At 37.5% G+C, this 19,305-nt stretch overlaps 1 protein-coding gene, 1 long non-coding RNA gene and 1 pseudogene across 7 annotated transcripts in view; 1 reads left to right on the top strand and 2 right to left on the bottom strand.

Moving 5' to 3' along the window:
• The window catches only part of CCDC148 (coiled-coil domain containing 148), a 370,013-nt gene that overhangs the window by 24,185 nt on the left and 326,523 nt on the right, over positions 1 to 19,305 (top strand). The gene's annotated exons all lie outside the window — the stretch shown is intronic.
• The window catches only part of LOC146395936 (uncharacterized), a 1,175,949-nt gene that overhangs the window by 1,148,657 nt on the left and 7,987 nt on the right, over positions 1 to 19,305 (bottom strand). The gene's annotated exons all lie outside the window — the stretch shown is intronic.
• LOC146395938 (large ribosomal subunit protein uL1 pseudogene) lies at positions 12,139 to 12,792 on the bottom strand (annotated as a pseudogene).

The raw sequence follows: 19,305 nt of genomic DNA, 5'->3' as shown, positions 1-19,305 counted from the left end.
TATTTATAGTATTTTTAGAGGTTTTTTCAAGTTCTTTAATAACTATCCTATGATCTCTGTCACTTCTGTTTATGTTTCTATTTGTTGATTTTTAACCTGTTCATCAGTCAATGTTTTTTGCTTGTTGGTATTTCTAATGATTTTTGAACAGTTAAGGGACATTGTATATGTTGTATTGTTGAGTGTCTTGATTTTGCAGTCTTACTTTAAATTAGTGTTGGATCTTATTTGGCAGACAGTTAAGATTCGTGGATCAAGTCAAAGTTTTAAGCTTTGTTAGGATGAATGCTGAGTAGCCTTTAGTATAACCAGAAATTTAGTCTTACTGCTAAGGTATAACTGTATGTGGTCTTTACTGAATGCCCAGAGTGATTAAAAACAACTTTCCACTCTGGCAGTGGAACCTCTGCTTTCCTTTTGTGAACTCTAGTAACTGCTCATCTCACATCTTCCCATTCAATGTTTGCTTAGGCCTAGACTATTTTGTCCTGGGTCCATACCCCTTGGAATTGAGCAAAGACTCAAGAAGGGCTATGTGCAGATTTATGGAGCTAATCTTCCACATAAATCCCTTATTTTGGGGGACTCTATTTCACAACTTCTAGACACCTTAGCTTCCCTGATGGCTGATCTTTCTCTCTTCAAGTTTACTAATGGTTGAGAAGCTCATTCCTTATTGTATGGACTAGAATATATATCCAGGCTAAAAGCCAGGGAAATCATGAGTCTTGCTCAGCTCATTTTTCTTTCCTCATTGACCATGGACACTGTTCTCCAATGTGTGAAAATATGTGGTTCATAAATTTTTTGCAGTTTTCTAGTTATGTACAGTGAAAGGGTACATCTGGTCCTTAATACTCTATCATGGCCAGAAGCAATTCTAGTTTGTTACTCTTAATATTGTTATTATTATCTTAATCCCCCAGAAAAACCTTTTAACAGTTTACAGTTTTGTGTGCATGTGCTTATGCATTGGATATTGTTTGGCTCCTTCTTTCTTAAAAGATTCTCTTCTGCTGGCTTCTCATGCCAGGTTCATCATCCTCTACCTGGGCATCATATCTTCGAATTTTTCAAGGCTGAGCTCAGATTTCTTTTTCTTTATATATTCTCTCTCTGGGAAATCTAACCTATAGCAACATTAAAGATCATAAAGGATGATCTCTTTGATCTATCTCCAGTCAAGACCTTTCCAGACCCTCCTCCTGCCTTTTTAGATGTCTCTAAGGCAACTCAAAGTCAAGTTAATAAAATTGTGATCTTGTCACTTGCCTGGACACCAGCCTCCCAACCTGGAGCTCTCCCAGTGTTTCATACTTCAGTGTATTAGATCTTCACTCTATCCAGTTGTGCTGAATACAAACCAGAGAAAATCTTGGACAGTTGCCTATCCCTTAGCCCTTTGCCATCCCTGGCTATGCCTCTTCATGTGTTTTCTCCATCAGCAGGTCCTGTCAGTTTTATGTCTTAAAATTTTTGGACTTCATCCATTTATCACTGTTGCCACTGAATTAGCCCAAGTTAAATGTCACCTCTCATCTGACTGACTCCAACAGTCTCCTAAGTGGCCTCTACATATTCCCTCTAGTCATCCACTCACAGCTGTTCTCAATACCTCAGGCTAAAATGATCTTCGAAAGCGCAAATCAAAGCACATCACCTGCTTCCTTAATCCCCTCAGTGGATTCTCATTGAATTTAAGGTAAAGACCCTAATCCAAAAAAGAGTCTAAAAGGCTGTATGTGTTTGGCCCTTGTCAACCTCTCTTTCTTCTCCTATCACCACAATACTCCTCTCTATGTTTTCCAGCCACACTGACTTTCTTTCAGTCTTGGAAGATGTCACCTTCCATCTTTCCATAGGATCTCAGAACATGCAATTACCTTTGAAATATCCTTTCCCACTTTAAAATCATACCCTTCTCCAGTTTAATCCTTATTTATCTGTAGATTTCAGTTCACATCACCTCTTCAAGAAAACCTTTCTTTCCCTTTAAACATGAACTTTGTGTATAATTGTATAAAACTAATTATGTCACAACCACCTTGCACCCAGGGGAAATAAGCTTCATGCTTTCAGCACTAGGTGCTACATAAATATTTGCTGAATAAATGAATGAATTAGTCAGTTATTGCCTTTATTTTAATAGAATCATGAGCATGATAGATCCTAAGTGAAAATTTATTGACCACTTTATGAATTATTGCCTAGTGTGCATCATTGCAAATATACTGAATGATAGTTTATTTATAATATCTTAAAAACTAATTCATATTTCTTTGAAAATAATAGCATATAAGAATTTAATTTCAAATAAACTTTCATTATGCATGCAATTTTTTAATGTAATGCAAAGATTTATATCCTAAATGCTATTTTCCATTTTTCTTTCTAGGGGAAAAATAGCCTCCCTTCAAAATATTTCAGTCAATTTTCAACTGTATAGATTGTGTGTATTTAACAAAGGGTGATTGTAATTAGTTTCTAGAAAAGGAAATGGGCTCATGGCTATGCTTCTGACCTCTTTTCTCTCACACACATACTCCTGACCACTGTAGTCTTACACTGCCAAGGCATTTTCATTGTCCAACTTTGCTACCATTACTTATCTTATATGTGCTGAATCCTGTCTGTAGTACTTTAGAGTATCATGAATTTCCAAAATAAGTATAAGTAATAATGTAAAATATGTATTACTAATCCTATTTTACAAATTAAAAATTGAGGCCTAAAGAAATGAAGTAAATTACTCAAAGCCATAGCAGTGCCAGATTCTGGATTTATGGAGTTCTAAAAGCTTTAACCTTCTACTATAACTCCTGAGTCTACCATGGAAAATTGAGAGTTGACTTCACATTTTTCTGATCCTTGGACTTATGGCATCAAATTCAGTTAAAGGATTATCTTATTTTTAAAAAATTGTTTCTTTAAACTTCTATGACTCATTCGTGGTGTCACCTTTCTACAGTAATTAAATTTTCATCAAGCTATTCATGATTTTTTTTATTAGGCCCTGTGATTTTCAATTCTTTGGAAATCAATAGAATTATTTTGATACTTGCATGTTACCAAATATTAAAAGCTAAGTAATTTCAGCCTTTTTGCTCAGTTAGTTAGAACATGATCTTGGTATTGATCAGCATACAATTCTATTGACTTTCCATAGAAAAACCCAGCCTAAAGCTAAAACTAATGCTACTTCTGGCTTATATATGGGTTATTATCTACTCTAATTGTGAAGAACAACACAAAGAGTCAAGTTCATATTCTGCTTCTATATAACCATGAAAAAAATTGAGTAGGAAATGATTTTTATAACTCTTCTGAAAGTTAAAATGTTATGTTTTCTCTTAGGGTGCATCTATTCATTTGCTAACTCATTGGCTCACGTAAAAAGCATTTATTGAGTGCTTCTTCCATGGCAGGCATCATTCTAGGAGATATGATGAAACACAAGACAGACGAAATGCTTGCCCCATAGAGAATCTATTCTAGTGGGGAGAAATGGACAACCAAAAACCAAAATAGTGATAACTTCTGATGAGAAAATATAAAGGATATTCTGATAAAGTGGATTGGAGATGGTGCAGGGGGCGGGAGGACATCCTTTAATTTAGACAGGATGATCACATAAGGTCTTTTGGTAGAGATGACATGTGAATTAAGACCTGAGGAGTTCCCATTTTGGCTCAGTGGTTAACAAACCTGACTAGTATCCATGAGGATGCGGGTTTGATCCCTGGCCTTGCTCAGTGGGTTAAGGATCCAGCGTTGTGGTGAGCTGTGGCGTAGGTCACAGACATGGCTTGGCTTCTGTGTTGCTGTGCTTGTGGTGTAGGCTGGCAGCTACAGTTCCAATTTGACCCCTAGCCTGGGAACCTCCATATGCTACCAGTGCAGCCCTAAAAAGACAAAAGACAAAGAAAAAAAAAATGAAATCAAGATCTGAACCATAAGGAACAAGGCATTTGAAAAGCTACAGGAACTATTTTCCAAACTGATGCCCCAGACCTAGAGGCAGGAATGACTTTGGGAGGTGCCAAGAACAGAAGGAAGGTGTTGTTGGAACATGGTGTGTAAGTCTGGAAAAGGAGGCAGGGGTCAGATGTTGAGGATTTCAAATAAACTTAAAGTTACCAATCAGTTTCTTTTTAAAATAATGTTATTGATATTGTTATTTTGGCCTTAGAACTAACTTTATCTCCCTGGCACTATTTATTACTCATGCCACAGAGAGAAATATATATTATCATAAAATTTTAAGAATTTGAAAGCTCCTTAAAAATTTACCCAGTCTAACTCCTCATCTTAGAGATAAGGCTGAAAAGTTAAGGAACTTATGGAAGGTAACTCATCAAGCTTGGGGAGGCTAGGATTTGAGTTCAGGCTTCCATATTGCAGAATCCAGTGCTCTTTACAGAAAATAGTTTTTAAGAAAACAGTAACAAAAAATATTTTAAGTATTTCTTTGGCTCTCCTGTTTTCTATTAGGTTTTTTTTTAAAAAAAATAATAAATTGGAGTTCCCATCGTGGCGCAGCAGAAGCGAATCCAAGTAGGAACCATGAGGTTGCGGGTTTGATCCCTGGCCTCACTCAGTGGATTAAGAAATTAAGTTAAAAAATAATAAATTATCACAATTTATTATTACCAGTAACTTATACTAATATTTAGATATAGTTAATTGATTTAGATTTGGATTGTACATTTTTTTCTCTTTTTTTTTTTTTAAGGGCTGGACCCGTGGCATATGGAGATTCCCAGGCTAGGGGTTGAATCAGAGCTGCAGCTGCCGGCCTACACCACAGCCACAGCAATGTGAGATCTGCACCACAGCCCACAGAAATGCTGAATCCTTAACCCACTGAGCAAAACCAGGAATTGAACCTGAGTCCTCATGGATACTAGTCAGGTTCCCTACCACTGAGCCACAGTGGGAACTCCTGTACATGTTTTTTTAAAATCATTGGCCAAGTTCTTAGCACTATAAAAGCGGAATAATACAGATGTTGCCTTAGTATCTTTCATTTCACTTCCATTGTACTATCTGCATTGATTCTTACCCCGATGTCCTTACACACCAAGGGATCCACAAATAAGCTTTGAGGTTCTTCCTGACCCTCTGAAAAGGTGCACATTTTACATGCTGTGAGTATCATTTTGGGTCCTCCAAGAAACAGATATAAAGGTAAGATTAAGGATCCAGTGTTGCTGTGAACTGTGGTGTAGGTTGCAGACGTGGCTTGAATCTGGTGTTGCTGTAGCTCTGGCGTAGGCCAGCAGCTACAGCTTCAATTAGACCCCTAGCCTGGGAACCTTCATATGCCACTGGTGTGGCCCTGGGAAAAGACAAAAAGAAAAATAAGATAGGATTAGATAAACTCAATTTATGGAGAAATCCCTGTGGACAGTAAAGGAGAGGAAGAAGGAATAGGTAGCAGTGAGATCACAATGCAGATCTCATGGCTATAAAAGGAGGGAGAGAATGATTGGGTAGAAAGGTTCAGATAGGCTGATGGGGAGTCCCCAAGGAAAGGTTGTTTGTTGGAAGCATCCTGGGTCAGGCAGAAAGGCACTGGCACCAGTATCTCTGCCATGCTCAGTTATTGGTTCCAAGCAGCCCCAGAAGAAATGAGGTTGTGCTATGAACACTATCATAGATCCAAAGGTGAAGTAGCTGGGGCTGTCCATCAGTTCTGCTCCTGGAAGAAGTTCTCTGAAAGGAGATATGAGTACTGCCCTTTCAGGGTCATCACACTATACTTACGAGCGTTCCTTTGGGGAAAGTATCTGAGGCTTTTGTCATATTTGCTACGTTTGGGTTCCCCCAAAAGTTTACAATCACTGACTGTTCTAACACCTAAGTGGTTAAATCGCAGCTCTTAGAAACCATAGTATTTATCACCAATTTATTGCCAAAAGTCAATAAACAAGAGTTATTCACCAAAACATTGAAAATTATGGCTTCATTTTCATAATTTCTTCATGAGTAGCAGAGACAGTAATATTTTTCACATTTATATTTATCACACTGAAAACAAGTAGTGTCAGAATGGGAGTTCCTGTTGTGGCTCAGAGGGTTAAGAACCTGACATTGTCTCTATGAGGATCGGGTTCAATCCCTGGCCTTGCTCAGTGGGTTAAGGATCCAGAATTGCTGCAAGTTGCAGCTTAGGGCCCAGGTGTGACTGGAAAATGGTGTTGCTGTGGTTGTGGCATCAGCTGTAGTATCAGAGTGCTGATGGCAGGGTTACATGATAGGGCATGTATGTATTTATTTTTCCATTGGGTAAGCACTAAAGATTCAAAGCATGGATGATGGAGACAGAATCCCTGGGTTTGTACTGTGATTCTGCCACTGATTAGCTGCTTGACCATGGGTAAATTACTTCACCTCTCTGTGCCTCAGATTCCTCATTTCTAATATGCACAGGATGAAATAATGCCTGCCTCTTTGGATTATGGGGAGGATTCAATGAGATGACCTCCAGAAAGCTCTTCAGACAGTGCCTGGCACGTATTATCCCTGTGATGACAGCTTTTGGGTGCTGAGCCCTGTAGCCATCAGAATGTAAATGCAGGGCATGAGTGAGTGGATGAAGCTCTGGTCCCTCAAGGTGCAGAAGAACCCTTTTCAAGAGTTGGCTCTTCTAAAACCTTTGAAAATTATTCAGCAAAAAAGTAGTGTCTCTGGGTTAATAGTCTTCAAGGAGATATTAATATTTTTCTTTGTAGTTATTTCTATTTTCACTTGAAAAATGTTTTTGCATTACATTTTTGATTTTATGACCAATTCCTTTTTTATTTTTTAAATTTATTTTATTGAAGTGTAATTAAACAATCTGCTTTTTCGAGTAAGCTACAGCTGTAAAGTTGATCTTGTAGAGACGTGGATTATTCTATAGTATATTATTCCTGCTGTTATTGCGCAAATGTTTTAAAAGTTTTCAAAGTTGCTCTACAGAGCTTGGCTGCTCTTGATGAATCACTTTGTTTGGATGATGCTGGATTTCCTCTTTTTTTAAAAAAAAATTTTATTTTATTTTATTGGCTATGGTGTGCAGGGGATTAATGTGTGATCTTAGCTCTCAGACCGGGGAGTGAATCCAGGCCTCAGTGTTGAAAGTGCTGAGTCCTCACCACAAGATGCAAGGAACTTCCCTGCCTTTCCTCCTTCAACATCTTCCTTGATTTTTCCCAGCCTATTTTTTGCTGAAATTTTTAAATTCCATCTTCTTAGTATATTCCCTTTTCATTTTTCCTGGTCTGAATATTTTTAGTTTAGTAAACTAAATTTTTAGCAAAAAAATAATTTTTAGTAAAGCAGATATGAAAAGTTAAAGGAGCATTTGAAAAGTTAAATAAGCATTCACAAATTATTTAGTCCAGTGCTTGGCAAACTAGCCCAAGGACCAAATCTGGCCAGCAGACAGTTCATGTAAATAAAGTTTTATTGTAACCAGGGTTTTTAGATTTAAGTACTATTTATGGCTGCTTTCATATATCACATTGGAATTTAATGGTTACAATAGAGACTGTATGGTCTGCCAAGCAAAAAACAATTACTATCTGACCTCTTACAGAAAAGTTTGCCACCCTTTGATTTAGTTTACACTGAATTTTAAAAATCAGGAAAAAAAAATTTTACTTTAAATGGGATGACTTCTTGAGGGTAGAAATTATTCTCATTAATTTATCCTAGCCTAGAGTCAAGCTTAAAGTAGATACTAAACAAATATTTGTGGATGGAATTGATAATGTTAATTTTAAAAATTAGATACTTCATATTAAAAAGAAATTTCCTCCTAGTATGTAACTAGCCTGGAGTCAAGCTTTGAGTAGATACTAAACAAATATTTGTGGAAGGAATTGATAATGTTAATTTTAAAAATTAAATACTTCAAATTAAAAAGAAATTTCCTCCTAGTATGTTTTTGTTAAAGTTGGCACTATAGAGTAAACTAGCTGGGCCAACCCATTAGAATGACCATTATAAATAATCTCCCTAGGGTGATTTGTAATACATTAGAAAAACATTCCTTTTGTGAAAAAGTGATTAGTTTAATGGAATCATATGTTTGGGGGAGAATCCCTGCCCCCCTGCTGCTTCTCTTAACATTTTGCTTTTTATGCTAAGATGCCTTGAATAATTTCTTAATAATTTAGGCATGATAATCCATCAAATTCCTAGACTCCCAAGCATGAAGCTCTCCAAATATTTTCAGTAGGTGTATTGTGGTATCTAGTTTGGAAAAACTGTTTGAGTAGAAAAACCTTTCTACCTGTTGCATTGCTATAAAGATCAAAATATTCCAAACTATTATGGTTTATTAATCATTTGTATTCAGAATTTTGCACAGAAATGAATCCAGTTGTAAGAGATGATACTTTTTAAAAATTAGAGCATGGAGTTTTGGCTTTCTTATTGTTAGTCCATTCATTTTTGTGTGGTGAACAAAGATATTAATAATAGTGTTGGAAATTTTGCATAAAATGCTTCTTATTGATAAGAATCACCTATGATACTTGTTTTAAAAAGTTCCAGGGGGAAAGGATGACTGGGGGAGGACAGAGGATTTTGGGGGGCAGTGAAAGGACTCTGTTCGATACTAAAATGGTGGATACATGTCATTTTACATTTGTCCAGAGCCATAGAATGTACAACACCTATAGTGAGGCTTAATGCAACTCTGGACTTTGGGTGAAAATGATGTATCAGAGGTAGGTTCATCAATAGTAACAAACATACCACTCTGGTAGGGGATGTTGACAATGGGCATGCATGTGTGACACAGGAGTTCATGGGAAATCCTTGTCCTTTCTCTTAAGTTTGCTATGAACCTATTACTGTTCTAAAAAAATAAATCTTGGGAGTTCCTATCATGGTTCAGCAGAAACATATCTGACTAGTATCCATGAGGATGCAGGTTCAATCCCTGGCCTCGCTCAGTGGGTTAAGAATCCAGCGTTGTCATGAGCTGTGGTGTAGGTCGCAGATGCAGCTTGGACCTGGCGTTGCTGTGGCTGTGGTGTAGGCCAGTGGCTACAGCTCCCATTCGACCCCTAGCTTGGGAACCTCCATATGCCGAGGGTGTAGCCCTAAAAAGACAATAAAATAAAATAAAATAAAATAAAATAAAATAAAATAAAATAAAATAAAATAAAATAAAATAAAATAAAATCTTAAAAAGTAATAAAAACATTCCTAGGCCTCTCTAAATTCTGCTTCAGTGTTTGTGGGGTGGAGCTCAGGACTCTCTTTTTTAAATATAAATACCCCAAGTGATTTACATCATCAGAATAGTTTTAGGAAATGCCACTTTAAAAAATACTTTCACATTTTCTTGATCATATATGAAGCAGTTTGAGTGGGCTTGTGAAGCTTACCTGCTCCTATAATATACTCCCACTGATGGTGAAACTATTTTAATATTTATACATAGAATTTAATATTTTCTCTTAAAAAAGGTGAAATATTTATAATTTTTATCAATTGCTTAGAGTGAGATTGTTTTGGTATTTCAGTCACTGACTTTCCTTTAATATTTCAGGTTTATTTGGGTCAGAGATTCCCCCTGAGAAGTTGATGAAATCTGTGTAATCTCTCCACAGGAAAATTAACACAAAAATTTTTGCATATAATTACTAGATTTCTACTAACCCTGACATATAATAGTGAACTTCAATCACGGGCTAGAAATATGCTTCAGTTGGAGCCCCTCTATTTTTAATTTTGCTCTGTATGTTGGTGTCTTTACCCTTAATTTTTTCTATCAGATGCTCTATAACTGAAAATGTAATAACTGTGTCAGTATCCTGACTGTATGCATCTCTCTTTCCAGTTAAACAGGATATAGATTTTCATTATACTTCTTTTGCTTAATATGTCCTTTAAAAAAAAGAAAATTTATGTATTTTGAGACAACTGTGGATTTGGCCGAATGCTGTTTATGGAAAGAGCAGAAAGTTGATATTTGTTGGTAGAAGAATAGAGGGACAGTTATCTTGAGACTGAGTGATGGAAGGAAGAAAATGCCTGGGTAAGTTGCTGAGAGGACCAGAAGCCAGCAATAAAAAACGGAGGGCAGACTGGAGTCAAAGGGGTTGAATTCAGAGGAAGCTGGCTGCCCAGGCCCCTGATTTCTCTCTCGTTTTAGGAATGGGAATTCAGTGAAGGATGCAAACAGCTTGGGTGGCAGATGGCTTAGGCAAGAACTGCTTCAACCCAAATTTGAGGATTGTATCGAAAACTAAGGCAGAAAGAATCTTGTTTTCTACAAGGTCTTAGGGATGAGGTCAGGGAGGAGAATGAGAGAGAAATATTGAGAGGGGAAGAGAGGGAAAAGAATGAGAGAGAAAAGTGAGACAGAAAGGAAAACAGAAACAGAGTTGAGGAGAGAAACCACACTTGGATTAATCTAGACAAAACTGGGCTCATTGATACCACTGGAAATGGAATCTACCTCCCTGGTTGGAATGTCAAGAATGTGTACTTAAAAATTACTTTCTCAAAATGTCTATTGTGTTTTATGCCTCTCTGCGAGGGGAAGAATACCAGAGGATACAAAAGAGCTGGTCTCTGGCCTCTCTGCCAAAGTGTGACTCAGGTAGGTTTACAGGAGACCACAGGACACTTGTGAGAATTAGAAACAGGCAGATGTGGCCCCACACCAGGGTATGGGGCTTAGCCAGCAGAGCGCTGTTGAGATTTAGCCCCATTTTCTCCACTGCCAGACCTTCTTGTGCAGTCAACTCCCTGCCCAACCTGATGTATCAGCCCTGGTACGAAGAATTGAATCTCTGCTTAGGCTTCAGGCAGTAGGAAGGGTGAGAGCTTTCGGATCTGAGCAAAGACCGTGTAGGTCTCTTACAAGCCAGAGCTTCTACAAAGGGAGGGATAAATTAGAGGGCTGGGATTGATATATACACACTGCTATTATAGAGTAGATGGGTAATGGGGACGTACTGTATAGCACAAGAACATTTACTCAGTACTGTGTGGTAACTTACATGGGAAAAGAATCTGAAAAGGCATGGTGTATGTGTGTGTGTGTGTGTGTGTGTGTGTATATATATATATATATAACTGATTTACTTTATGCCTGAAATTAATACAACTTTGTAGGTCAACTATATTCCAGTAAAATTAAAAAAAAAAAAAAAAAACCAAACAACTGTCCAGGTAAATATGAATCTGGGCAGCAAGGTCACAGAGCAGGCAGGTTTGCAGGAGATAGACATTGAGATCAAGGAGGCAGAAGATGCTAGTCCAGCCAGCCATATCACAGAGAACCACGCTGGCAATCAAGAAAGAGGCAGATGTTTCAGCCAGATTGTTCCCATATCCAAAAACTGGTTATAATTTTCATGTTTTCACAAATAGTCACAGAAATAATTTTAGAAGTTATCCAGTTCTATATTACCATTTTTGTAATCTTTTGTTAATCTTTTCTATGTTTCTTAATGACAATAAAAGAAAATACAAATATGTTTTTATTTTCCTCCCTTTCTTTCAAAAATCAGAAAAAAATGTTTAAATTTTTCCCATAATGCCCCTTTAATCTTGCTATTGACTTATTTGTCAGTTGGTAACTTACACTTCTCTGCAAAGAGGATTAATGAAATCATCTACATACACATCACAAGGTCTCTATAAAGTTGCAAAATTAACAAGATGATTTTAAATAAGTATTTCAATGATTTGATTATACTCTTACAAATCTCAGGATGGACTGGGTAATTTGATAACAGCATAATGCTTGAGTTAAGGCTACCAGAGAGGAAGGCTGAACCCCTCTAGTGCCTGGAATATTCTGTTGCTCTGTGCAGGTTATTGCCTTCCTGGTTTGATGATTTTGATAACTGCTATGCTAGTTCTTCCTTAATTTTAAAATTAGTTTAATTTCTAGCATAAAAGCTATGCTGAAAACACCATATGGAGAAGTATATACAGAGAGAAAACATGGTTAAAGATGTTTTTTGATAAATGCAAATTTTAAAAACTCTTAATTTCAAAGTTTTGTATAAAGTGATATTATAAAAGACTCTGACCTGTTTAAATTTAGAGTGCTGAAACAAGTTTTGTTTTGTTTTGTTTTTGCTTTCTTAATGGTGGCAATATGGTTTATGAAGCTGTGCCTTAGTACAGGCACTGGGGCTTGCCCATGGTGCTCTTAATGTACAAAGCCCAGACGTTCTGCCAATTTTTCTTGGGCAATGACACCAAGAAGTTGACAGCTAAGTGGATATTGTACACAAGCTCATCATCTGTCATCTTCTTGTGGCCAACAGCCAATACCAGACACAGCACCTTTGTCATCTGGAACTTGATGGTGGACTCACTTCATCAACTTGTCCACCATGTTCTCATTGTGGGTCAGCAAGGAAGGGAGCTTACCAGTCTTGTTCAGGCCTGGGCCTAGGATTCCTGGGACCTGCTTTATTTAGTGACTCTGATGCCAAAAAAGCATCATAGTTCTTGGCCAGCTTCTTGACCAGTTCCTTATTCTTGTTGAGTTTTTTCAGTGCCTCAGTGTCCATGTGTGGGATATCCATAGCCTTGGCCTCATCATGATGCTGCTGGTCTCCCAGAACACACATGGAGAACTTGGGGCGGGGAGTGGACTTAAACCTAACAGTGCCCTAGAAGTGTTTGTCCTTCTTAGGGTCATAGTTCTTCAGGCTGGTCTGAAGCTGAATGGCCTCCAAAAACTTCCAGCACTTGTGCTGGGTCCCTTGCAGGACCCTCCTGCACCACCTCGCGTAGGGTTTTATAGGAGATTTTGATGCTCATGGAGCCTGGTATGGCAATAACTGGAAAAGAGCCAATTTTGATAGTAACAGTTGTTTCTGGTATAATCCTATCATCAATTAATTGATTTCAAAACCAGAAATTTTCAACTAACTTGAGCTCCTCTTTGTAGCTATTTCCACTCGGGGGTAGCTTAGCATCCCCATTTGCTAATACGATTTGTATTTTATGTAACTTATCATTAACACCTTGCTCCTAGTCCCAGTATTCCATGCTGCAAGACTGTGCTCCACAGAAAATGATTAGACTGACTTTCTGTCCCTGCCACCATATAGCAGATAGGGCTCCCTTTCAACCTCAGAAGTATCTTGTATTGGACAGGAAATTATGTGGTCATTCTAACTGAGATTTATCAGAGATGATGATGGCTAACTTTGGGGGACATCTGCTGTATACCAGGCGCTGTGCTAAACTCTTTACATAAATGATTTCAAATTTTTTTATTTTTCTTTTTAGGGCTGCACCTGTGGCATTTGGAAGTTCCCAGGCTAGGGTTCGAATCAGAGCTACAGCTGTTGGCCTACACCACAGCCACAGCAACACCAGATCTGAGCTGCTTCTGTGACCTACACCACAGCATACGGCAATGCTGGATCTTTAGCCCACTAAGTGAGGCCAGGGATCGAAGCCACATCATCAGGGATCCTCGTTGGGTTCATTAACTGCTGAGCCACAAAGGGAACTCCTATGATTTCATTTATAACTGCATATGACATAACTTCCATTAGGCAGCTGGTATTATAATACTTATGTTACAAAAGACGATGGAAGCTAAGAGGTTAAGTCATTTACCCATGGTCCTAAGATTAGTAACTGAGGAACTAAGACTTGAATTCAAGCCTGTTGGATGCACACAATGACTGTTTGTTACTAAGACTATGTTATTAGGACCAGTTTGTGGCCACTGGTGCCCAAGTTAGTTTGGCAGCGGCTTGAGGAGCTGGGGACCACTGAGTTTCTTTTGATTGCCTTAAATTTATTCAGTCCATTCATCTGATAAATTAGTGCTTTTTATTTTTGTAAATAAATGCCAAAGCAAAACAATGAATTTTTTTCTTTTTTTGAGACAGGACCAATAATCTTGACAGTGTTATGTTACAATGGTGTTTTAAATTTTGTGCTAGATGCCATTTTAATTGTTTAGCTTGATGGGAGCATCAGGGACAGTGGTTCACTGTTTCACTTTGGAAAAGCTGCTCTCTGTCAGGTTTGTGAACAGCTTTATTGTTTAGTTTGCATAAAGGTCAATCGCTCTAAAAATAGACACATTAAGGGGTGATATAATAGATATTTTATGTGTGTTGCAGGTGCGTTCCCCCAGTGGTTGAAATGAATACCTTTGTGCCTTCTGGAGAGAAGGTGTACATCTGTGTGGTGTGTGCACCTGTGCATACACATCTCCTTTGAAAGCTCAGCTTTACACATTGTACACACTAGATTCTTAAATCTCTGTCTTAAGAAATATCCATGCCCCTTGTGAATCTACGTTATGTTTTTGGGTTTGATAGGCATTTTGTCAGTGTAACTTCAAAACACAGGCTCTCCATCAGAAAAAAAGAAAAAAGAAAAAGAAAAAAGGACTTGTGGGTGTTGTTAGATTACAGAAAGTTGAATCAATTGATTCCATTTAGTCTGGCAGCCTTACAAGGTAACTTAGGCTTCTGCATCTTCAAATCTCAGCTTTTTTCTGGCCAAAGAGACTATTTCTTTCCCTTTCTTTCTTAGCTTGAAGAAGTGTTAAGACTTGTTCATTTCAAAACAGAGCATTTAAAAAATGAAGAAGACACATTGTTTACTTCACTGGACTGGGAGCCTTAGAGACATGTTCTAGTCTCAGCTCTGAAAAAAATCTCTTAAAGCAGAATCATGTGACCTGAGAAAAAGATATTACTCTAGTTAGACATAGTACATTTTACTTTCTAATCTTTTTTGTAATCATAGTATTAACTGGAATGTTCTTGGGAAAGTTATACCATCTAAATAGGCAAGTTCCAAGTCCCAGCAGAGAAAATTCTTTGAGTTACATTTTTCTACAACTTTTTAAAGTCTTGTCTTGACTGTAATCCTTCATTCCCACTATAATAATACAAAATTAATCTATTCATTGGGAGGATGAAGACTATAAATCCCCCATGGAAATGTTACTGCATTCTAGTCCCTGAATCTAGTGGTCTGGGGGTTGAGGTGATGGTGAGGAAATTGGATTACTCTAGTCTATACCTGGGACTATTGGTGACCTCAGGGAAATTAATCTCTTTAGCTGTGCTAGTCCAGGCTTTGACATAGTTTTTCCTTGACCTTTTCCTTCTGTTTTCGACCAAAGCATATATGCATTAAGGCCAAGAAACAAACAAACAAACAAAAAACTTCTTTAAGCAAAGAAAGAAAATTGTAAAGGAAAAAAACAAACTTGGAAACTATGTGGTGAACAAAATGCAGTTTCTGAAGAAGGTGCAGTGAGCAGTGCAAAGTGATGGGTTTCAGAAGAATTAAGCTCTTGCAGTCTTCACCATTTACTGGATTTATGCCTTTAAGCAATTGATTTAATCTTTTCTTCTCTATTCATCTGTAAAACAGGAGAATTCCACTTTGTGTAGCTAGTCTGAGATCAAATGATCAACAGGAAAGTACTCTGTAAAAGATGGATATTGGTTGTTGTGTTGATCTTGAACCTCCCATCTTGGGGCTGTTGAGTACTTTCAGGGCACAACCTAATGGTTTTCCTCACTTTGAGGAAGCCCTAAGGAGAAGTCATTTCAGATCGTGTGCCATATTGTGATCTCCCTTGCCTTCTAGTCTTGTCTTGGGTTCTCTAGTGTAGGTTGGGGCTTGTCTGCTCTGGCCACTGTTTATATATATATATATATATATATATATATATATATATATATATATATTCTTTTTCAGGCTCTTTTCCCTTATAGGCTATTATGAAATATTGAGTATAGTTCCCTGTGCTATACAGTAGATCTTTATTGTTTATCTATTTTATATATAGCAGTGTGTATCTGTTAATCCCTAACTCCTAATTTATCCCTTTCCCCTCTCTCCCCCTTTGGTAACCATAAGTTTGTTTTCTAAGTCTCTAGGTCTATTTCTGTTTAATATATACGTTTATTTGTATTTTTTTTAAAGATTTCATATATAAGTGACATCATGTGATATTTATCTTTCTCTTACTGACTTCGCTTAGTATGATATCCTCTGTGTCCATTCATGTTGCTGCAGATGTATTATTTCATTCTTTTTGTGGCTCAGTAATCCTTGTGTATGAGTACCATATTTATTCATCTATCGATGGACACTTATGTTGCTTTTATGTCTTGACTATTGTGGATAGTGCTGAAATAAATATTGGGGTGCATGTATCTGTTTGAATTATGGTTTTTTTTTTTTTTCAAATGTATGCCCAGGAGTGGAATTTCAGGATCATATGGTAGCTCTAGCTTCGAGTCTTTAGAGATCCTATCTTCTCCCCACTCTGGATCTTTCAGGTGCATTGACTTAACTGAAGCATACTTCCTACTGGGATTTGGAAACAGATTCTTGCCTTCTTCACCTGGGCTGGAGTGTGAGTCTGGCTTGTAGTGGTCTCACTGCCTTATGATTGGAAGCTCTTTCTGCAGCTCATCTTATTGTGCTCCTGTGCAACCACATATAGAAACTGCTCTTTCCCAATTTTGAAAGGCTCCATGTTCCCTAAGCCTTTCCAAATGAATTTCAAGTTCCAGCTTGAAAAAGCAGAAATGAGAATGAAGAAAGCCCATAACTGTTTTTATCCTACCCAACTACTTAACAGTAGCAAGAAATGGTGGTGGGACTACTTGGAGTAGTAATAGTGATGGTAGCAGCAGCAGCAGCAACAGTCATCCTCCTCCTCCTCCTCCACCTCCCTCCCCCATCTCCTTCATTGTAGTAGTTAATGTTTATTGCCCCTAGCCAGGGATGATGAAAGTTCTTTATGTGTGTCACACTGCTTAACCCTCACAACAACCTTGAGGGATCAATTAGTTACTATTTCTCTTATAAGGTTGAAGAAACTGAGACTCTGAGAGTTGATGTAACTTGCCTGAGGTCACAAGGCTAGTAATCTGTAGAATCAGTATTCAAAACCAAGTTATCTGATTTCAGAACCTGAATATACTGCTATGTATTGTCAAATATATTCTCCCCTGTGGCAGAGGTCACTAACTCTAATGCCCATAGGAGCCAGCCAGAAACAATGGAGAGAGCCCAGAGTTAGTAAAGCAGGAGTACAAGCTGGATGGTAAATGGTAACTGATGTTCTTCCTCAGTACTGGGGGACTCTAAGGCATGGTAGGGACTGTGGCTTCCTAGACATATGGGTTACCTAAAGAAGCTATAGCTGCCACCTCCTCCAGCAGTTGTTCTTATAAGAGAATGTACTTTTGAAACATGGCTTTCTTTTCAATTGGATTATAGTTGATTTACAATATTGTATTAGTTTCAGGTATACAGCAAAGTGATTTGGTTATGCAAATATAATCTATATTCTTTTTTAAAAATTATTTTCCATTATAGTTTATTATAATACATTGAATATATAGTTCTCTGTGTTATATGGTAAATCTTTGTTGTTTCTATTTTATACATGATAGTGTATCCGTTAATCCCAAACTCCCAATTTATCCCTACATTTCTTCCCCTTTGGTAACCATGAGTTTGTTCTCTATGTCTGTGGGTCTGTTTCTGTTTTGTAAATAAGTTCATTTGTACTATTTTTTTATGTTCCACATATAAATGATATAATATTTATCTTTCTCTGTCTGACTTACTTGACTTAGTATAATAATCTCCAGGTATATCTATTTGCTTACAAATGGCATTATTTCATTCTTTTTATGGCTGAGTAATATTCCATTGTATATAGGTACTGAATCTTCTTTGTCTGTGAGTGGACATTTAGGTTGAAACATAAATTCTTTAAATGATGATGGAAATGGAGATTTTATGTCATATTTATGATTATTAAATGCTGACCACTAACTCAAAAAAAAAAAAAACAACATGAAACACTGTGAAGATTAAAGTAGCTATGTTTGGGAACCAAATTTCACCTGGTTGGCAACCTCTCTTGGGAAAAATTGTACAACTTTTTAACCATTTCAGTGAGTAATGACACAATATGAAAAGAGGCATATTATTCCCCATTGGCCAATAGTCAGACAGTCTTTCACCACTCCATCAATTGTTGCTAAACAAAAGACTGGGAAAATCCCAGTTCCTTAAATGTTGTATAAAGCCTGAAAGAAAAAATAATAATAACTTTTTTGTTGTTTTTGCAGGGACTTGGGGCACACTCATGGCAAGGGAAAATTCCCAGGCCAGGGATCCAACCTGTGCCTCAGCTGCAGCAATGCTGTATCCTTAACCCACTGTGCCACGAGGGAACATCAATAACTTCTATTTTTGAGTGCCTACGGTATATCACACATTTTATATGTGCTATTTTATTCATTAAATCCCCATTAACAATCCTGATTAATGGATGAGGAAAGCTGTCTGAGAAGTTAAATGATGATAGTGGTAACAACATCTAGCCAAAGGCATTCCTTCAGTAAGAGATTGGGTGGGTTCGAATCCACAGGTGCCGTATCTCAAAGCCCTTGATCTTCCTCCTGTTTCTCCCACCTCTACAGTGTAATGCTGCAACGAGATTAGCACTATGCTAGAATTCACATAGGTGGGGGCAGGCTTTCCATGTTGTGATTTTCATTTCAGTGGAGGGATAAATGATTTCTGTACCCTACTGGAAATTACTCCACTTCACTTTGTCACTCAGCCTGAAATCCTAGCCTTCGGAGTTGCTTTTGTTAACAGGCATATTCCTGGGAGGGTCCTTGCTTAAGCAATCCTTTCCTCATTCATATATTAACCTGAGTGAATCAGATTACAACCTTCTAACAACTGGTTGAGATCATGGGGATTTTCCTAGGACAACCAGGGAGGAAGGGACCATTCTAAGGTATGGGCCACCCTTAGGTGAAGTGACGAGATTGTGGAACCTGCCCCCATTAGGCCCCTCAGGTCAGGGGCAAGCTTCTGGCTGCCTCAGAAGCAGGACAGTGGACATAGAGGTTTGTGAGCTACTCTACCTTTTTTGAGTACTATCCTTTCCAATTGACAAGGCTATATTTTTGCTCAGTGCTTTTTATCCTATTCCATTTATATGACAAGAATGCAGCATTTTTGCTCTGAATAGATTTTGAACATCTTTTATACTTCTAAAATAAAAATGTAATCTTTTAGGGATTAATGTGGGTTTTTATTTATTTATTTATTTTTGGCTCAGATTAAGGAAAAAACCCAATGAATAATGAAAGAGAAAACAAAGCTGAAGAAATAATCACAAAAAGGCTGTTTCCGAGGGACAGGCTTATGATGGACTTTTTATGTATTGTTTGAATTTTTTATAATAAGATAACTCATCTTAGAAGGAGAGCAAACAACAGAGTTTTATTATTGGAGCAGAAT

The sequence above is a fragment of the Sus scrofa genome, chromosome 15 (genome assembly GCF_054392235.1).
Source record: "Sus scrofa isolate SSC_HxYL_T2T_F1_AM1 chromosome 15, Sscrofa_HxYL_maternal_Yorkshire_Landrace_v2.0, whole genome shotgun sequence".
Classification (NCBI taxonomy): Eukaryota; Metazoa; Chordata; class Mammalia; order Artiodactyla; family Suidae; genus Sus; species Sus scrofa.
This window is presented reverse-complemented; position numbering and strand designations above follow the sequence as displayed.